This window comes from Cervus canadensis, chromosome 1 (assembly GCF_019320065.1).
Source record: "Cervus canadensis isolate Bull #8, Minnesota chromosome 1, ASM1932006v1, whole genome shotgun sequence".
NCBI lineage: Eukaryota > Metazoa > Chordata > Mammalia > Artiodactyla > Cervidae > Cervus > Cervus canadensis.
Genome location: NC_057386.1, coordinates 25,641,169 through 25,662,331, shown reverse-complemented (window position 1 = coordinate 25,662,331; position 21,163 = coordinate 25,641,169). Strand labels below are relative to the sequence as shown.

Here is a 21,163-nt window from a genome sequence, read left to right as displayed (position 1 = left end):
AACAACTCCACAGACCATGTCATATTCCAGCTCCTGGTCTCCTCCTTCAGACATAGTTAGGCCTCTGGTTGCCTTGGCTGGGGACGAGTCTCCAGAGGGGCAGAGACCTCAGTGTCAGTAACTTTTGTGGCAAAACTGAATAAACAGGTATGCCAGTGTTGTATTTCATCCTGTTTGTCTCTGGTTTGCAAAATTATTTAACATTTTTTAGTCTCACGATGGTCCGGGGCCTATGTTAGCTACCTAGGGTACAAACATATATTTATTTGCCTTCTATTTAAGATGCTACAGTTATTCTATCAATATTATTCTTCAGATGTGTTTATTTACCATCTGCTGTGTGCTGGCATTGTGCTAGGGACATAGCATAAGCAAACAGACATTGTCTCTGTCCTCCTGGAGTTCCCATTTGGGGCTGGAGGACAGAGAGGGAGGGGGAGTGAGTCAGGGAGATGGGGCTGGACAGGTAGGTAGGGGTCAGACCTTGCAGGCCTCACAGGTCATGACAGTTGTCCAGGGCTTCTGCTCAGAATGGTGGGAGGCCATTGAAGAATCTCAGTCAGGAGAATATAACCAGCAGGTGTATTTATGAAAGATCACTCTAGCTCCTCCTTTGGTGGAGGTAGAAGTCATGGGTGTGAGAGCTATTTAAAAGGTAGGATCAGTGGTAATAGGTTCACTCTGGGCTGAGAAAGAAGAGGGAAGTTAAGGGCTGATTTGTTTTCTGACCCATGTGCCTGAGATCAGAACCCAGAGGAAGGACATAAATTCAGTTTTGAGTAAGATGTCTTTGCAGTAATCTAGGTGGAGTGTCACAGCGTGTGGAATTTTAGCTCCCCAACCAGGGATGGACCCTGTATCCCCTGCAATGGAAACGTGAAGTCCTAACCCCTGGGCTGCCAATGAAGTTAAGTCCCCACCTTTTCCTTATTGAGAGAGCTGTCAAGGTGGGACCAATGAAGTGGTCTAGTGAGAATACAGTTTCTCTACATTTATGTTGAGGAAAGATAAAAATAAAATTTCCAGCCAACTTGGAAAATACTCTCCACAAATGTGGAGAAGGAAGAATTTTATTGTTGAACAGGCACTAACCAAAAGTGGGATACAATATAGGTAGTCTGCTAATGAGACTACAAAACAGAGAAAACAAACCCTTAACATTTATAGACCATTGCATACATAGTCTCAAGATTAATGACAGTTTGTCTCCTTGTTAAAAGATGAGACAGCACCATTTGCTGTTTGTGCTTTCATCCTAAATTCACCTGGTGATTGGGGTGGCCATCTGTGCTATTTCTCTGAAGGAAAAGTAAAACATCCTTAATTTCTTATTTATTTATTTGGCTGCACTGGGTCTTCATTGCTGTGCATGGACTTTCTCTAGTTGTGGCGAGCTAGAGCTGCTCTCCAGTTGCGGTGCACTGGCTTCAGTAGTTGCGGCTCGTGGGCTCTAGTGCACAGGATTAGCAGTTGTGGCGCATGGGCCCAGTTGCTGCGTGGCATGTGGAATCTTCCCAGACCAGGGATCAAACCTGTGTCCACTACATGGGCAGGTGGCTTCTCAGCCACTGGACCATCAGGGAAGTTCATTTCTGGGAGAGGCTGAAACTAATTAGGAGAAGTTTGGTGACATGGGCCTCAGTATCAGTGACTCCATTTTGAGCATATTTTCTTGTTTTAACACCAGTTCTTCTTTAACACCAGTCTCAAAGCATGAGACCTTTGGTAGGTAATGTTATGATTTTATGCGGAAATAAACCCTGCATTTGTCTCTGGAAGCTTGTAAATATGGGGATGGAAAATGATATTGAATGGCATGTAAATTCTGCTCGGAAGCTAAGGAAATTCAGTGGCCTCTCTTTGAGATTCTACCTGAGCTGTCCCTCCCGTCTTCTGAAGTTCAGGGTAACCTGAGACTTGGCTCCTAAACTGCTTACTGGAGGTTCAGATCTGTTGATGGCAGCTGAAGTGATTGAGTATTGCTTACCAGTAGTTTGAATTCATTTGCTGTAATCAGCTCTTTTTTTTGGCTGTGCCATATCCCAGTTCTCTCATCAGGGATTGAACCTGCACCCCTGCAGTGGAAGTGCAGAGTCCCAACCACTGGACCGCCAGGAAAGTCCTCAATAAGTAATTTTTAAAATTATGGTACTTAATTTTTTTCAGACAGTGTTTCTCAAATGGTTACTCTTCAAAAAGTTTGTTTAGAATTTTTTTTTTTTAGATACAACTTTGCAGGAAAATATCTGTTATATTAATTGGTGTGTTGCATGTTGTAGAATATTGTATTGTGTAGAAGGGTCTCAATTAATGAAAAAAGAGAAGCTTGATTCATTGTTCATTGGTGAATGAAAAGAGATAAGGAAATTTTAACTACAGTTGACCCTTGAACAACATGGGTTTGAATTGCAAAATCCATAGGTTTAGTATAGGCAAGTTATTAAACAAACAGTAAAAAAAAAAAAAAAAAGACAAAAAACACCAGCAACTATACCAGTCTCCAAAAGGGAAAATCAGAATGTACAGTTGCTGCAATGTAGTATCAGAATGACAGTGATGTAGTAGTATCAGTTGTATCAATGTAGTATCAGTTGTTCAAAAAAAAGTTATAAGACATGAAAAAACAAGAAAGTGTGACTTGAGCTCAGGGTGTAAAAGCATTCTATGGAAGCTGACCCTGAGTTGGCCCAGATGTTGGACTTAGAGGACAGAGACTCCAAAACAGCTCTTACAAATATGTTCAGATAACTAAAGGAAACCATGTTTAAAGAGTTAAAGGGAAGTATGATGACACTGATCCTACAGACACATAATCTGAATTATATATAATATATATATAATATAGAAGAGAACCAGGTACCAACTCTGGAGCTGAAAGGCACAATAACTGAAATGAAGAATGCTTTAGAGGGACTCAGTAGCAGATTTGAGATGGCAGTCAGACTTGAGAAAGATCGGTAGAAATCATCCAATCTAAAGAGCAGAACAAAGGTGGAAGGCAAATTAAGAGAGCTGCAGATGTCCACAGGACATCAAAGGTACCAAGCTTTGGGAGTCCCAGAAGAAGAGGAGAGAGAGAATGGGGTAGGAAAAAAGTATTGAAGAAATAATGTCCTAATATCTCCAAATCTGATGAAAAATGTTGTCATTAGTTTCCTATTGTTGCTGCAATAAGTTACCACAAACACAGCGGCTTAAAACCCCACAAAGCTATTATATTATGGTCTTGGTGGTCAGAAGTCCTAAAATCAAGGTGTCAGCAGGCCATGTTCCTTCTGTAGGCTCTGGAAGACTGTCCACTTGCCTCCCCCCTTCTCCAGGCCACCAGCGTCCCTTGGCCCAGGGCCTCCTCACATCACTTCAGCCTCTTGTTGCTCAGCAGTTGTCATATCTACTTTATGACTCAGCCCTCTTCCCTTCCTTGTGTGAGGATTCCTGTAATTATACTGGGCCAGATATATTCAGGATAATCTCCCCATCTCAAGGTACTTAATTTCACTACATCTGAAAGTCCCTTTTACTGTGTCAGTCAGGTCACATACTCATTGGTTCTAGAGGTCTGCATGTGGAATCACCCCATCTTTGGGGTGTATTATTCAGATTACTATACACACTAATATACACATCCAAGAAGCCCATGTTGAATATAAAGATGCATATAGATGGAGAGTGAAGGGATAGACAGAGCCATGCCAGCACTAATGAAACAGGACTAGCTATGTTAATTTTAGAGCAGACTTCTGAGTAAGGACAGTGATCAGGAATGAAGAAGGAGATGGCATAATGATAAAGGGGTCAGTACTCTAAGATGACGTGACATTCATGAATGTGTGTGCACCTAACATCAAAGTGTCAAACTACATGAGGCAAAAACCAATAGGACTCCAAAGAGAAATAGATGAATTAGCGTCACCGGAGACCTCAGTACCACTTATTGGAAATGGACAGATCCAGTGGGCAGAAAAGCAGTAAGGACGTCTTCCAACTCAATAGTACCATCAGTCACCTGGGTATCACTGACATCTCTAGTCTGCTTCATCCCACAACAGTACATCACATATTCTTCTGAAGCTGGGCCATGTTCTGGGCCATAAAAACACACCTTAACAGATTTAAAAGAATAGAAAACAGACTCTCTGCTCTGAGATCACAATGGGACTAAAGTAGAAATCAGTAACAGAAAACTGGAAAATCCCCAAATACTTGCAGATTAAATAATGCATGTCTAAATAACACATGTCAACAAAGAAATCTTTAGAGAAACTTAAAAATATTTTGAACTCAGGGAGTTCCCTGGCAGTCCAGTGGTTAGGCCTTCGTGCTTTTACTGCCGTGTCCCGGTTTCAGTCCCTGGTTGGGGAACTGAGATCCCACAAGCTGCACAGAGTGGTAAAATTTGGGAGGGGGGAACTAAATAGAAATGAAAACACAGCTTATACACAATGTGGAGGAAGTAGTGAAAGCAGTACTTAGACAGAACATGTATTAAACAAGAAGATCTGAATCAGCACTTTAAACTTCCACTTTAGGAAACTAGCAAAAGAAGAGCAACTTAAATCCAAAGTAAGCAGACGAAAAATAATAGAAACTAGAATGGGCCTGGGACAGTCAGGGGACTTGCTCTGCAGTAACCTGGCCTCAGGTACCATCGAAGGTCCGAATCAAGGCCCACCCACCTTGCTGCCCATGAAGCTGCCATTGCCACTTGACATTGGCCAGTTTGTTCCTCTTGGTGTTCTATTTGGTGGTATTTTTTTAGCTAGTTTTACTTTGCGAGGTTGATACTTAGAGTGTAGCTAATTATTCACTTTTCTAACCTTATTTTAGCAAAGCTGAGCATGAAGGAGAAATTATGGAAATGCTCGAAGAGAAACACACAGCAAATTCCCATATACCCACTGCCCAGTGCCAATCCCGGTGTCAGAGGCATCGGCATTTTGTTACACTGAGAGCAAAGAAACTTAAATCTTGCATTTCCTGGTTCATAAATTTGATTTTAAAATGTGTTTGCTTTCACCTTATTCTGTGGCTAAGCTTATTAATGCTAACATGACCAGAAAAATTTTGTTATTTAACAGTATATATTGACTTTCTGGTTTAAATGCAGTTTAAAAAGATAGCCTTTTTGTTGTTACATACTCTAACAGTAAATGTGGTGAAAGCATAAAAGACATTTTTGATTTTAAGGTTGTGTGTTTTTTTTTTTTTCTTTTAATATAAGCTCTGGAATTTGCCAAGTAATTTTTTCCAAGCCTGAAAAGGCTCTGGGTGAGAAATATGGGGGGAAATCTGTGTGGGGAAAAGTAAACCTGGCAACAGTGTTTGTTGAGATAAACAGCTTGACTGACGGCTGCTGTGGCCCTGACCTTTGGCAACAGGGCTGTCCTTGGGGAGTGATTGGTGGGATGCTGGAAATAGTGACAGTGCCCCGGCAAGGCTATTTTTAAGTGAAAGCTTAGCCGCTGGCTCTGGAAAACCCTCTCTGGTTACTCTGCTTCTTTAGTCCTTCCAGGATGGAGGGTCCTTTCCATATTTTTCTGGCATTAAAGTGAGGATGCTCTAAGTGGAAGCATTATAAAAACTGCCTCCAAGTAAAGGGCCTTTCATAGTTACATTTCACAATTATGTTTTCAGTTCTAAAAATAACTTGGAGTTGGAAATCGGAGTGAACCATCATCCTAAGTAAATTGTCTAAGAGAGAACAGTGGGCCAAGGCAAATCTATCCAAGTCCATGAGGAAATTAATTTGTTAGAATTTTTAAATCATCTGATTCCAGCCACGAACCAACTTGAAATTAGACAGCATTTAATGTTTTATCCTTTATGAGTGACATACTTAAATATTTTTTATTGTAATAAAATATACATAATTTAAATTTACATTGTTAACCATTTTTCAAGGTCTAGTTCAGAGGTGCTAAATAAGTTTATAATGTACCACTATCCCCACCATCTGTCTCCAGAATTCTTTTCATCTTGTAAAATGGAAACTTTGTACCCATTAAAACACAGCTCCCCATTTCCTTCCCTGCCCCCAGCACCTGGCAACCCCCAATTTTCTGCCGCTAAGGATTTGACTACTCTAAGTAGCTCATGTAAGTGAACTCATAGTATTTGCTTTTGTGTCTGGCTTATTTCACTTAGCATAAACGTCTATAAGATTCATCCATGTTATAGCATGTGTCAGAATTCAGCTTTTCAAGCTGAATTGTGTGTATATATCCTATTGTATTCATGTATCACATTTTGCTTGGGTAGTCTCTGTTTTATCTGTTGTGAATAATACTGCTGTGAACATGGGGGCACAGGTATTTTTTCAAGACCCTGCTTTCAGTTCTTTTGCATGTGTATCCAGCAGTAGAATTGCTGGATCATATAATTCTATTTTTAATTTTTTTGAGGAACCTCCGTAGTATTTTTTCCAGTGGCCATACCATTTTACATTCTCACCCACGGTGCATAAGGTTCTAATTTCTCCATATCCTCCCACTTTGCATTTTCTGGTTTTTTGATAGTGGTCATTCTAATGGGTGTGAGGTCGTGTCTCACTGTATTCATAGTTATTATTTGCATTTTACTAATGACTAGTGATATTGAGCATCTTTTCATATACTTACTGGCTGTTTTTATATCTTCTTTAGAGAAATGTCTATTCAAGTCCTTTGCCCATTTTTGAATCAGGTTGTTTTATTTCGAAGTTTAGGAGTTCTCCATATTAGATATTTGCTCTCCTATCAGATATATGATTTGAAAATATTTTCTGCCACCCCGTGGGTTACCTTTTTACTCTGTGAATAGTGTCTTTTAATGCACAACACATAAATTTTCATGAACCAGTGTATCTAGTTTTTCTTTTGTTACCTCTGCCTTTGGAGTCTTATCCAGGAAATCATTACCAAGTGCAATGTAAAATCAGCTTTTGCCTGTTTTCTTCTAAGAAATATGCTTTAGGTCTTACATTGAGGTCTCTGATCCATCTTGAGTTTATTTTTGTAAAAGGGTCCAATTTTGAACTTTTGCATGCGGATATACAGGGTTTTTTTGTTTTTTTTTTTTTAATTTTTTGTTTTTGGCTGTGCCACACAGCATGAAGAGGGCATGAGATTGAGCTCGTGCTGCCTGCAGTAGAAGCATGGAGTCTTAACCACTGGGCCACCAGGGAAGTCCTTGGATATCCGGTTTTCTCAGCATCATTTGCTTAAGACTGTCCTTTCCCCATTGATTTGTCTTGACATTCCTATCAAAAATTATTTGACCATGTATGCAAAAGTTTATTTCTGGCCTGTCTATTCCATTGGTCTATGTCTGTCTTTGTGCCAACACACTGCTTTGATCACTCTAGCTCTGTAGTTAGTTTTGATATTAGAAAGTGGTTCTTCCAGCTGTTTTGCTCTTTTCCAAGATTCTTTTGACTGTTCGGTTCCTTTGAGTCTCCATGTGAATTCTAGGATGAGTTCTCTTTCTGCAAAAGACATAGTAAGGATTTTGATAGGGACTGAATTGAATCTGCAGATTGTTTTGATTAGGATTGACATTTTAATAGTAATAAGTGTCCCACTTCATGCACATGGGATATGTTTCCATTTATTTATGTCTTGTTTAATTTCTTTCAGCAATATATTGTAGTTTTCATTGTATAAGTCTTCACCTCCCTGATGTATTCTTAAGCATTTCATTCTTTTAGTGTTATAGTAAGTGAAATTATTTTTGTAAATTTTTTCAGACTATTCATTTTTCATGTATACAGCTTTTTGTGTGTGTCTGTGTTGACTTTGTGTTCTGCTGGTGAATTGATTTATTCTAACACATTTTATTTTACTTAAAATTTTTATGTATTTATCTGGCTGCACAGGTCTTAGTTATGGCATGTGGGATCTTTAGTTGTGGCAATGTTGTAGCCACGCGTTCTGGGAAACAAACTCACTCAGAAAGACAATGCAGATAGTGGAAGGCAGTTTATTACACCGGCGAGTCCGAGGCAGAGTCTCCTCTTAGCCAAGGACCCTGACCAATTTTTGTGAAAACCTTATATACCTTAAGTGTACATGCTCAAACCTACCTTCCCAAATTCTCTGAAACTAGTCTGAACAAAGGAAAAGAAAGATACAATCAAAGTTAACCCGTGATTTGTATGTCTTAAACCTGTGATTCATATGCCTTAAGCCAAGCAGGACTCCATCTTGGGCCGGACTGTGGACTTTGAACTATATGCCCAGTATCTATGGAAATGACATACCAACTGGAAAACCAGACCCCCGGGATGGAAGAGCCCCAGGGCTCGTACCTAGATTCTCCATAGCCTAAAAGAATACCCTAATTATCTGTGTAACCGAACAGAATCATACATTCTATTATGCTAGTTGGGATATGACCACAGGCCTTTCAAGATGGAGCCTGTTCTGTCTGTTTCTTCCTTCAGCAAGTGAGACTTTTTAGTTGCAATATGTAGGAAGATGACACAGTAGAAGGATGTGCGCTGCTCTTCTCCTGCGAAAACTCAAAATTACAACTTGCTGCTGAACACCCATCGACAGGAGAATGTTGGATTCCACCCAAAAAAGATATTTCTCATCCAAGGGCAAAGGAGAAGCCCCAATAAGATGGTAGGAGGAGTGAAATCACGTTTAGAATCAAACCCCATACTCCCCAGAGACACTCAGAGGTCTCAAACAAAAAACCTTGGGTGCAAAAAAAAAAAAAAAAAAAACCTTGGGTGCACCAGGACCCGGAGACCCCACAGAGACTAAGCCAGACCTGCATCTGAGTCTCTCTTGTGGAGGCATGGGTCAGCAGTGGGCTGTTGCGGGGACAGGGGCTCTGGCTGCAGCAGACCTGGGAGGCACCGCATGTGACATAAATCCTTTAGGAGGAGGTGGCCATTAGCCACCCCATAGAGCCACTGAGCAGATGACCCACAAACTGGAGAACAATTATATGAAAGAAGTTCTTGCACTGCTGCGAGAGTTCCAGGACCCACAACAGATTCACCAACCTATGGATCAAGCAAAGGGACTGAGTACCTCCAAGGAATTTGACTTTGGAGGCCAATGGGATTTGATTACAGAACTTCCACAGGACTGGGGAAACAGACTCTTGGAGGGCACAAACAAAACCTTGTGCACACCAGGACCCAGGAGAAAGGAGCAGTGACCCACAAGAGACCCACAAGAGAAAGAACAGCATGTATATTATCTATGGTGAAACAGATCACCAGCCCAGGTGGGATGCATGAGACAAGTGCTTGGGCCTGGTGCACTGGGAAGACCCAGAGGAATCGGGTGGAGAGGGAGGTGGGAGGGGGGATCGGGATGGGGAATACGTGTAACTCTATGGCTGATTCATATCAATGTATGACAAAAGCCACTGAAATGTGAAGTAATTAGCCTCCAACTAATTAAAAAAAAAAAAAATTAAAAAAAAAAAAAGAGAGAGACTGAACCAGACTTGCCTGTGAGCATCCAGGAGTCTCTGGCAGAGGCGTGGGTCAACAGTGGCCTGCCATGGGGTCAGGGGCACTGAAGACAACAGTGCTGGCATAAGTCCTTTTGACCTCAGGCCAAACAACAGGAAAGGAACACAACTCCGCCCATCAACAGAAAATTGGATTAAAGGTTTATTGACCATGGTCCCGCCTATCACAATAAGACCCAGATTCCCCCACAGCCAGTCCCTCCCATCAGGAAGCTTCCTCAAGCCTCTTATCCTTATCCATCAGAGGGCAGACAGAATGAAAACCACAATCACAGAAAACTAACCAGACTCATCACATGGATCACAGCCTTGTCTAACTCAAAGAGACTATGAGCCATGCCCTGTAGGGTCCACCCAAGACAGACGGGTCATGATAGAGAGTTCTGACAAAATATGGTCCTCTGGAGAGGGGAATGACAAACCACTTTAGCATTCTTGCCTTCAGAACCCCATGAACAGTATGAAAAGACAAAAAGATGACACTGAAAAATGACCTCCCCAGGTCGGTAGGTGCCCAATATGTTACTGGAAAAGAGTGAAAAATAGCCCAAGAAGAAATGAAGAGGCCATGCCAAGGTAGAAACAATGCCCAGTTGTGGATGTATCTGGTGGTGAAAGTAAAGTCTGATGCTGTAAAGAACAATGTTGCATAGGAACCTGGAATGTTAGGTCCATGAATCAAGGTAAATTGGAGGTGATCAAACGGAGGTGATAAGAGTAAACATCAACATTTTAGGAATCAGTGAACTAAAATGGACCAGAATGGGTGAATTTAATTCAGATGACCATTATATCTACTACTGTGGACAAGAATCCCTTGGAAGAAATGGAGTAGCCCTCATAGTCAATAAGAGAGTCCGAAATGCAGTATGTTGGTGTGGTCTCAAAAATGACAGAATGATCTTTGTTCATTTCCAAGACAAACCATTCAGTATCACAGCAATCCAAGTCTATGCCCCAACCACTAATGCTGAAGAAGCTGAAGTTGAATGGTTCTATGATGACCTACAAGACCTTCTAGAACTCACACCAAAAAAAGATGCCTTTTTCATCATAGGGGACTGGAATACAAAAGCAGGAAGTCAAGAGATACCTGGAGTAACAGGCAAGTTTGGTCATGGAGTACAAAATGAAGCAGGGCAGAGAATAACAGAGTTTTGCCAAGAGGGCTTATTGGTCATAGCAAACAACCTCTTCCAACAACACAAGAGATGACCCTACACATGGATAATACTTGGGCCACCTGATGTGAAGAACTGACTCATTGGAAAAGACCCTGATGCTGGGAAAGATTGAAGGCAGGAGGAGAAGGGGACGACAGAGGATGAGATGGTTGGATGGCATCACTGACTTGATGGACATGAGTTTGAGTAAGCTCCGGGAGTTGGTGAGGGACAGGGAAGCCTGGTGTGCTGCGGTCCATATGGTCACAGAGTCAGACACGACTGAGCGAGTGTACTGATGTAGGATCTAGCTCTCTGAACAGGAGTCGAATCCGGGCCCCCTGCATCAGAACATGGAGTCTTAGCCACTGGACCACCAGGGAAGTCCTCTATTCTAACACATTTTATAACACATGTTTTTTTGTGTGGATTGTAGTCTTTAGGGTTTTCCACAAACAAGATCATCTCATCTGCAAACAAATAATTTTACTTCATTCTTTCTAATTTAAATGCCTTTTATTTCTTTCTCCTGCCTAATTGTTCTGGCTAGAATTTTCAGTACTATGTTGAATAGAGGTGGTGAAAGTCAGCATCCTTGCTTTGTTCCTGATCTTAGAAGAGAAGCTTTCATTCTTTTATCATTGAGTCTGATGCTTGATGGAGGTTTTTTAGTATATGACTCTTAATTGTGTTGAGTAGTTTCCTTCTATTCCTATTTATTGAGTGCTTGCATCATGAAAGGGTGTTAAGTTTTATCAGATGCTTTTTCTGCATCAATTGAGAGGATCATGTGTTTTTATTTCCTTAAGTTGATGCAGTGTATTACATTGCTTACCTTCATACGTTGAACCAATCTTACATCCCAGGAATAAACCCCACGTGGTTGGGATGTATAATCCTTTTACTATGCTGCTAAATTCGGTTTGTTAGGGTTTTTTTGTTGAGGAAACTTTTGTGTCACTGTTCAAAAGGGATATTGGTCTGTAGTTTTCTTACAGTGTTTTTTCTTGCTCATCTCACGGAATGAGTTAGAAAGTGTTCTCTCCTAAAACGCGGGAGTTGCAGCTGGCAGCTGCCCTGGGGTAGGCTGTGTGCCGTGTGGCCAGCACGCCTGTTTGAGTGGTTTTGACTTTGAATCAAAGCTTCAGGTGAGGCTTGTCCTCTAGACAGGCCACCTTATCACAAGTCCAGTCATTTAATTTTTGTTTCTTTTTTTATCGTCGGTCTGTCTGTCTGGGCTGTGAGCTCCATGAGGTCAGAACCTGTGTCTCACCGGTCCATTGCCCTACAGCCCTGGCCCGCCCAGCCCCTGGTGCAAATGGCAGCCCATGTGCCATAGATGAATGGGTAGGCCAGAGCCATCCCGGAGCTGAGCCGAGAGGCTCTGCACGTGACATGTGGATGGAAAGTAGAGAGCTTGGCCTTTTTGCTGAACGCCCTTCAAGGTGGCTGCCTTGAAGGCGTGCAGTTCCTATCTGAAATCCTCTCTGAAAGTGCTTTTTTTCAGTCACTTTATGAGTCAGCAGGATGTTAGTGTTTACAGAGTGTTTCCCATGTGGTTTCTCATTGGAATAGTCAGCCCCATTTTGTAAGTTAGCACAACTTAGTTGCAGAGAGTAAATCTGCTCGTGTGTCAAGGACACAACAGGTGAACTTGAACTCCCCTCCCCAGTGCCAGCTTGGTACTTTTTCTGCTTTATCCCTGCGGTGAGCACCTTGTGTGGTTTCTGTTGGGGTGATGGTGCAGGTCTGGTGTGTGTTCTAGGAAGAGGGCAAGGTCACGTGGGTATCTTCTAGTAATACTAAATTCATTTTATAAAAGCACATTAGAAACCAAAATTGTTTTTAGTGACACGGTGTCTAGGCAGCTATCGTCGTGTTGTTTTTAAAAACTGAAGGAAGACTTTGGCCGTGATAAACAGTTAGCCTCCAGCATCCTGTCCTTGTGTCGGCAGTGCACCCTGCAGGGTCCGGAGCTGTGTTTGGCACCCTTCTTCCCACCTTCCCTGACGGGCTGTGGGCAGTCCGCGCTCAGCATCTTACTGGAGAGCAGTGCCCACTTCAGCGTGGTTGCTTTTCCAGGACGGGACACCCCGGAGCTGGTCTGAAATACTCCCAGGCCTTCCTCTTGGTTCTGTCTTCACTAATGCTGGCCTGCACTCCTTTAAACTGGGGGCCCTAAGGCTGGCATCTCAAAATACACCCCACAGGCCACTCGTCCGTGGCTCATTCCAGCATTCCAGGGAGGGCCTGCTGACCTGAAGGTATCCTCTGGCCTCCGGTCTGAGTCACTCGGCCTCAGGTCAAAAGACCAGAGAAGATTCGGTGTCAGGACCTGCCACTGGTGAAGCGCCTGCCGCCTGAGGTAGGTGCTATCTTGTCTTTCCTGTCAAAGATGGCCTTAGCTGCTGCTTCTCGTACGCTTAGGACCACAAAAGAGTGGCTTCACTCTGTTCTTACTTTCTGAAATTAGATATGTATTTTCAGATATGGGTCACAAGCATGACCTGTAGCTTAGGTCACCTTTAGCAGAACAGCTGTGTGGAATTAAATGTGGGCTGTGGGAACGGGAGCCTGACTCCTGTTGCTGCCAGGCCCCTCCTTGCCGTGTGGCCTCAGTGTCCTGCCGCCCGGTTGGAACCCCTCTCTACCCTTTCGCCCCATTTTCCTGTTCTTAACATGACAAATTATTTCATGACTGACCCTTACAGACCTGAACTCATCATTATCTTTGACTTTGGAGGGTTCTCAGATCCCTGCCTTTGATTTTCAGATGTGACTGTTAATGGTTTAATTTCTGCGTGTGGTTTTTGAGTGGATTCTGACAACCTGTTTTTATTGAAGTTTCAGTTTATTTTATTTTTGCAATTGAGAAAAGAAAGGGATCTTAGGAGCAGATTCCATCTGTGAAATGCAGTGTAGGATTTTGACTAAAAAGGATGGAAAATGGAACAGATGGCATAGGAGGTGACAAGTCTCCTTCAAGTTGATTCCTCAGAGTTCCAGATTGAGGTTCTGAAAGCGTGTCTAAAGGGTCTCACTAGAGAGCAGGAGAGCAGTGCACACCCACAGCCTTCCTGCCGCCTGTGAAGGGGCTTTTCCACCTTCATATGCTTGACTTGGGCCTGAAAACACCAGCCGATCCTGGGCTCCTGACTTGTCCTGGAGAGAGTGAGTGTGGCTCTCCTTTGCTTCCAGTCCAGGGGACACCTGGCTGGTGTGTGCCCCGCCTCCTCTCTCTCCGCGTGCTTCCCATCCTGTCTGACTGCACCTTGTGCTATAAGCTCATCTCCAAATGCTGGGACTCGTGGGCAAGATTTTTTTCCCCATGCCCCCCCCTCTTTTTTTTAACCCCCAGTCTTGTATTCCATTTATATCTACAACTAGCAGTTAAGCATTTTGATTTAAAATGCAAAACATATAAGCATGTTATGTGCCATGTTAACCCCCGCCTCCCGCCCCGCCGCCAATACATACCCTTTGGTTTATATAGAGGATTTCTTTCCTGATCAGGAAATATGGCCAGCCGAGCCTCAGTTCTTTTCTGACCTTTTGCTCAGAGAAGGCCCAGACACCGTACCAAGGCCGCGAGGCTGAGTTACTTCTCTGTCTCGCTCTCTTGGCCGTCGACACCAGTGGGAGTGAGACAGAAAGGAGTTGGCACAGCTGCCTCTGAGAGTCTGGGAGACCCAGGGGCCCATTGATGTGGCTGTGTGCACTGCAGAGCAGAATGAAAGTTGGGAGATCTTTAAGAATTTGAGAAACTCCCAGAAAGAGGTGAGATTGTCAATGTTTGCAGCTTCACCTATTCAGGGAAGTGATGCTGAAATTGAACCTGACTCTAAAATAAGTGGCTTGCTCTGGGGTGTCCCTTTTCCCACCATCGTCCTGAGCTACTGGGCAGAGTTGGTGCTGGTTTCTAGTTTACTTTACATTCTGATTTCGAGAACTTGCCAGACTGAAGGCAGGTGCGCTCTCCTTACAGAAAGTGGGCTGAGAATGGACCCCCTTAACCTGGTGCTGTATTTGCCTCGGGCAGAGTGGTCCCCGGGGCCAGAAGACCCAGGCTGGCGTGCAATGTTGTGTCAGGTGCTCAAGGAGCACCAGATGTGTCCAAGACGGTGTGTGGTTTCTCTTCTCTTTATGTCAGAGATGCTGACGTGGGCTTTGAACAGGTGCATGGAGCTGCGTTTGTGTCAGTGGTGTGCTTTGCTGGGTGAGTTTATCTTCACCCTGCTCCTCCCTGGCTGTGAGAAAGGGGTAGACGGGACATTGCAGTCCTTGTCTGCTTTCTCCTTGCTGTGTCAGCCTCCGTGACTGCTCCGGCAGCCACATTTTCTCTTTTTGTTTCTAAACTTTGATTTGGTGTTGTGTTAACTTGTGCTGTACAACAGAGTGACTCAGTTATATATATACTTCTTCCTATTCTTTTCCATCATGGTTTATCACAGGATATTGAACATAGTTTCTTGTGCCATACAAGTAGGACCTTGTTGCTAATTCATTCTATATATAGTAGTTTGCATCTGCTATCCCCAAACTCCCAACCCTCCCCTCCTCAACCCTTTCTCCCCCTCGGCAACCACAAGTCTGTTCTTTATGTATCAGTCATTTCTGTGTTATAGATGTGTTTGTTTGTGTCGTGTTTTAGATTCTACATAAGTGATATCATATGGTATTTGTCTTTCTCTTTCTGACTTGCTTCACTTAGTATGATAATCTCTAAGTCCATCCATGTTGTTGCAAATAGCATTATTTCATTCTTTATGTGGCTGAATAATATTCCATTGTGTGTGTGTTTGTGTGTTGTATGTATGTTGGGGTCCTTTAATGGACCGGAACCTGGTGGTCCGGAGTTGACAATGAGAAAGTGAAAGAAGGAAAGAGGCTAATATTCCCTGGGTTACACAGCAGGCCTCCACACTCCAGGGAATCAGCCAGAAAGAGAGATAGAGAGAGAGAGACAGAGAGAGAGAGAGAAGGACATGGGGACCCAAGTCTCTGGTGGAACAAGCGTGCTTTATTGAATTCTGTGTGAGTATATATACCGTAATACAAAGTAGCTTCTTCAGATAAAGATGAAGAGACCAGACTTTACAAGTTACCAAGGAAGCAAGGAGGAATAGAGGCCATAAGGCCAAAAGACAATCCATATCAAAAGAGGGTTGTAAATAATCCCTTTCACCAAATGGAAAAGCTAATGAAGGACATCCTATGCAAGCATCCCATCTCTCTGATCTCAGTCCTGGGAGCAGCTTGCCAGCTCCTCTTGCCCCTAACAGGGACTGATAAGGAACAGAGGGCTCAAGAGAGATAGGAAACAGCACACAGGAATCCTACTGTTAAACATTCCCTGATAATTCCCCCTATTTTATTATATTTGTAAAAAAGGTCCTGACCATTTGAGTTTGTTTAGTTTTAACAATTTTTGCAGAAAGGCAATGGTAAACAACAAATATAATTGTCAAGACAATCGCCAGAGTTACAGTTCCAGACCCAATGCTATGGATGATGCTTTGAAACCATCCTCGTGGGTCTAGCCCAGATAATTGATCAACTAGTTGTTCAGCTAAAATTTCCAGATTAGTGCATGAGGGCAGACTTTTAGAGAAGGTATCAAAGATTTCTTTTTGCAATAATTGTACATTCGGAGAGGCATTATAATGTATATTTTGTAAATGAAATTTGATTTGCTCCCAGTTATAGGCAGTATGATTGAATTGAACAGGAGTAACAGACTGGTTCCAAATAGGAAAAGGAGTACGTCAAGGCTGTATATTGTCACCCTGCTTATTTAACTTTTATGCAGAGTACATCATGAGAAATGCTGAGCTGGAAGAAGCACAAGCTGGAATCAAGATTGCTGGGACAAATATCAATAACCTCAGATATGCAGATGACACCTCAGATGTAGCAGAAAGTGAAGAGGAACTAAAAAGCCTCTTGATGAAAGTGAAAGAGGAGAGTGAAAAATTTTGCTTAAAGCTCAACATTCAGAAAACTAAGATCATGGCATCTGGTCCCATCACCTCATGGGAAATAGACGGGGAGACAGTGGAAACAGTGTCAGACTTTATTTTTTGGGGATCCAAAATCACTGCAGATGGTGACTGCAGCCATGAAGTTAAAAGACGCTTACTCCTTGGAAGGCAAGTTATGACCAACCTAGATAGCATATTAAAAAGCAGAGACATTACTTTGCCAACAAAGGTCCGTCTAGTCAAGGCTATGGTTTTTCCAGTGGTCATGTATGGATGTGAGAGTTGGACTGTGAAGAAAGCTGAGTGCTGAAGAATTGATGCTTTTGAATTGTGGTGTTGGAGAAGACTCTTGGGAGTCCCTTGGAATGCAAGGAGATCCAACCAGTCCATCCTAAAGGAGATCAGTCCTGGGTGTTCATTGGAAGGACTGATGCTGAAGCTGAAACTCCAAAACTTTGGCCACCTGATGCAAAGAGCTGACTCATTGGAAAAGACCCTGATGCTGGGAAAGATTGAAGGCAGGAGGAGAAGGGGATGACAGAGGATGAGATGGTTGGATGGAATCACTGACTCAATGGACATGGGTTTGGGTAGACTCCGGGAGTTGGTAATGGACAGGGAGGCCTGGCGTGCTGCAGTTCACAGGGTCGCAAAGAGTAGGACATGACTGAGCGACTGAACTGAACTGACTGAACACAAAATTGAGTAGAATTCCAATCACATTTTAGTATCACTTGTTTTTGTACATCTATTAATTGATCTCCAGCCCATTTGATGGCTGTTTTTAGTTCCTGTATTTCATCTTGAATATCCTCATCTATCTGAGCCTGAGTGACCCACATAGTATAAGCATCTTTAGTACAATTTTTTGTAAAATTATGTGTTTGAATTGAGGTTTGTAAAGCAACGCCAGAGACGGCAGCAGTAGTGCAAATAGCTATTAATCCCCAAATGCCAAGAATCAGCCATCCAATGAATCATTTAGATTGTTGAGTAATTTAGTAAGTAACTGGGAAGCAAGCCCAGCCATGGGACCTTCTTCCCAGGGCCATTGGAGATTTACTGGTAACCACAAATTACATCAAGATTGAAGAATCAAAAGGGATTTATTTCTTAAGGAAATAGAAGAGTTAAGACAGGTATACAATTTGCAATTTATACAAGTTACAGAACATAAAGTTTTATTAAATTGTAAGTTTCCTATAGCTAAAACAAAAGGAAGGAGAATACGAGCTTGTCTGAAATACGATTGATTATAGCGAAAGAAATAATTACTATGACTATGACTGATCCCTGTGAAATGTCCGGTCCAAGTTCCAAGTTCTTCAGTGCTCGCAGCAAGTTGCCATATGTCCCATTGTTGAGGCCCAGTTTGTTTATTGAGGACGATCCGAGGACGAGGGGGTGCCATTCCACCGTCAAGTCAGCCAAGCAGTCCTTTGTCATGGTAATGTTCCATTGTAGTGTTAGTAACTTTCCAAGCGACTTGAGTAGAATAATCACATAGTGCTGTTAATGTCATCTGAGCAGTTCGACAACCACATACCATGGGGTCCCTAATAGACAATGGTGTGACTAGCCACAAATATTAGTTTTTCTGATTTGGCTTGATATTTGTCCCAACGAACAGGAGTATATTTAAAGTTCTTATAAGTAAACCCTTCACATAATATTCTTTGTTCTTTTCCTAGAGTCTCAGTAGTGTTGACATGGTTTTCAGAAAAAGAAAGAGTGGTAAATAATCCAAGCAATGTCCAAAAGTCTTCTTTTGGAGGCAGGACGAAAGCCCAAGCCCAAGTTTGTCGGCTGACAAACTTTTTATGCATAATTTTATGCATAATTCCCCTGGGCCCAGGCACAATGGAAGGACTTCACAGCCTAAAGAAATGTTAATTAGTTTTCCCTCCTCCCCAGGGTGTGAGGGCCCCTTCATGTTCCAGGGAGGGGGCATATGGGTGGAGTCATTGGTTGATACAGTGGGTCCTTTCTCTGTCCATTCTAAGACCTGCAGTAAGGGGGGTTGGGTAAGTAAGCCCAATAAGTGTGATTAGTTATTACAGCTTGAGCGGGGGAAAGCACAAGCATTGCCCCCAAAAGATTTTCAGGACTCCGAGGCATTCCCTGTTGAGAAACCAGATTTTCAGCTTGATTAGTAAGGGTTTTTATTTGTCCCCAAGAGGGGAGATCATAAGGTTTGATGCTGCTGAGGGCAGTGCTTCCTGGAGATCTTCAGAGCTGACATGGCCCATATTGGAATTTCTTCCTCCTGGAGTTTTTGTTGTTTTGTCTCCATTTTGAATGCTGGGGGCCCCCTTGGGTCGAATCTTCCAAAGAGGAAGCCATGTGAGTTTGTTGGATCCATCTGGGGAAATACAAGCATACCCTTTTCCCTCTAAGATTAATTTTCCAGATTTCCATTGTTTATTGAACCCGTCTTGATACCAAATGGGCAGAGGAAGAGAAGTGTCCTTCAATTCCTTGAAATGTTTTTCTGCTCTTGTTAAGATATCTTCTTGTGGTACGTTTAAAAAATTTAAAGCTGTATTAACAATAGTTATAGGTTTGGAGAATATCTTATGTTGGAATCTAGTAAAGTCTGCTTTAGATAAGACAGTAGTGTTCCTGTGTATTCCCCCTTTTAAAATTTTTTAATTTGCAATTTTAGTGTGTGATGTGCTCTTTCGACTATGCCTTGTGCCTGTGGATTATAAGGAGAACCTGTGATGTGTTTAATAGAAAATGATTGTAAAAATTGTTTAAAGTATCTAGAAATATAGGCAGGGCCATTGTCTGTTTCAGTAGAGCTAGGTGTTCCCATTACAGCAAAACAAGCTAATAAGTGAGTTATAATGTGTTGTGTAGCCTCACCGCAAAGAGGTGTGGCCCAGATAAAAGAAGAATTTGTGTCGATACAGACATATAGGAAAGAAGATGGAGAAAGTTCAGGGCAATGAGTTACATCCATTTGCCATAGTTCATTAGGTTGCAAACCGTGAGGATTAATACCTTATGCAACGGGTTGAAGATGCAGGGGTCTGCAAGTAGAGCAATTATTAATAATTTCTTTAGCCTGGCGGTATGGGATTTTCCATAGCTGGTATAGGGAGCCAGCATTGTTGTGTAACAGAACATGCTGTTCCTCTGGAGTAGCAAAGGAAACCAGTTTATCAGCCTGCTTATTATCATGAGTCATGGGGCCAGGGAGGCAAGAATGTGCTCGAATATGTGTAATATAAATGGGAGAATTGCAATTTCTAATAACAGCTTGTAGTTCAAAAAAGAGTTGTTGAATAATAGTTTGATTGGAGTTTATGGTGGAGGAGCATTTGGAGCAGCCAGGGCAGGGCTTGTAGGAAAATTCTGAAATATTTTATGTTGTTCTAATTAGGCCTTTTGTAAAGTTTCATCATCTAATTCATATTCATGTAATAAGTGTCCTGTCTGTTGTCGAATATTGGGAGGGCTAGAATTGCCTTGAAATGGCAGAATTACAGCTTTAATGAGAGTCAACAGGGGCCAGAAATCAATTGGAATATTTTTTCCCCATCTGGTGGCTCGTTCAACATTCTCTTTGACCCGGTGCCAAATTTCTAAATCAAAACTGCCTTCATCAGGGAACCAGGGATTATGTTCAACCATTGTTTGAAGGCAAACCTCTATTTGCTGGCATGAAACCAAAAGTCCCTGAACTTTAAATAAATGATGAATGATGAAGTAAAGTAGAAAAGTGATGGGGCCTTCCAGCTGTTTGACCCATGTCCTTGTACTTACCAACCTCAATAGGCCCTGAGTCACTCCGTCCAAAGTACCGTGCATACCAGGTCCCTGTTCAGGCGCCATTTGTTGGGGTCCGAACCTGGTGGTCCAGAGTCGACAATGAGAAAGTGAAAGAAGGAAAGAGGCTAATACTCCCTGGGTTACACAGCAGGCCTCCACGCTCCAGGGAATCAGCCAGAAAGAGAGATAGAGATAGAGAGAGAAAGGACACAGGGACCCAAGTCTCTGGTGGAACAAGGGTGCTTTATTGAATTCTGTGTGAGTATATATACCTTAATACAAAGTAGCTTCTTCAGATAAAGATGAAGAGACCAGACTTTACAAGTTACCAAGGAAGCAAGGAGGAATAGAGGCCATAAGGCCAAAAGACAATCCATATCAAAAGAGGGTTGTAAATAATCCCTTTCACCAAATGGAAAAGCTAATGAAGGACATCCTATGCAAGCATCCCATCTCTCTGATCTCAGTCCTGGGAGCAGCTTGCCAGCTCCTCTTGCCCCTGACAGGGACTGATAAGGAACAGAGGGCTCAAGAGAGATAGGAAACAGCACACAGGAATCCTACTGTTAAACATTCCCTGACATATGTATACACACTACATCTTCTGTATCCATTCATCTGTTGATGGACATTTAGGTTATTTCCATGTCTTGGCTATTGTAAATAGTGCTGCTCTGAACGTAATGATGATCTTTCTGAATTATAGTTTTGTGTGGGTGTATGCCCAGGAGTGGGATTGCTGGATCACATGGCAGCTCTAGTTTTAGTTTT

The 21,163-nt window shown here is 42.5% G+C and overlaps 1 protein-coding gene across 3 annotated transcripts in view; it reads left to right on the top strand.

Moving 5' to 3' along the window:
• DHRS7B (dehydrogenase/reductase 7B) overlaps window positions 1–21,163 on the top strand; it is a 44,237-nt gene that overhangs the window by 6,044 nt on the left and 17,030 nt on the right. The window contains exon 1 of one of the 3 annotated variants that reach the window (XM_043472214.1): window positions 12,880–12,999. The exons of the other annotated variants lie outside the window; for them this stretch is intronic. The gene's annotated coding sequence lies outside the window, so the exon portion shown is untranslated. Of the gene's footprint in view, window positions 1–12,879; window positions 13,000–21,163 lie in introns of those variants that run through there. 3 annotated transcript variants of the gene reach the window in all.